The following is an 817-nucleotide window of genomic DNA, read 5'->3' on the forward strand; positions in this document are numbered from 1 at the left end:
CCGCGGCGGGAAATGCGCCCTCTGGCGGACACGCCGTTGTAAATGAATGGGCTTTGGCACTTAGTGCATTTTCGCAAAAGTTGAGCCGCGCTCCGGGCGAAGAGGCCGAATTCTCGCTACTCGCGGCCGACCGGGGAACCAGCGAAGGCGGGTAAGCTTTCAAGAGAGCCCCGCCGGCTGGTCCGCGGGCCGAACGTGGTCCCGTAAAGTACCGACAGCGGACGGCGACCCACGCCCGGCAGGAACCACCGAGAGGCGGACACGCTCTCCGACGAGCCCCGCCGGCCGGTCCGCGGCGGGAAATGCGCCCTCTGGCGGACACGCCGTTGTAAATGAATGGGCTTTGGCACTTAGTGCATTTTCGCAAAAGTTGAGCCGCGCTCCGGGCGAAGAGGCCGAATTCTCGCCACTCGTGGCCGACCAGGGAACCAGCGAAGGCGGGTAAGCTTTCAAGAGAGCCCCGCCGGCTGGTCCGCGGGCCGATTATGGTCCCGTCACCCACCGACAGCGGACGCCGACCCACGCCCGGCAAGGAACCACCCAGAGGCGGACACGCTCTCCGACGAGCCCCGCCGTCCGGTCCGCGGCGGGAAATGCGCCCTCTGGCGGACACGCCGTTGTAAATGAATGGGCTTTGGCACTTAGTGCATTTTCGCAAATGTCGCTCCGCGCTCCGGGCGAAGAGGCCGAATTCTCGCCACTCGTGGCCGACCAGGGAACCAGCGAAGGCGGGTAAGCTCTCAAGAGAGCCCCGCCGGCTGGTCCGCGGGCCGATTGCGGTCCCGTAAAGTACCGACAGCGGACGCCGACCCACGCC

Source organism: Syngnathus floridae, unplaced genomic scaffold, assembly GCF_059516105.1.
Source record: "Syngnathus floridae isolate MCC-2025c unplaced genomic scaffold, RoL_Sflo_1.0 HiC_scaffold_79, whole genome shotgun sequence".
Taxonomy (NCBI): Eukaryota; Metazoa; Chordata; class Actinopteri; order Syngnathiformes; family Syngnathidae; genus Syngnathus; species Syngnathus floridae.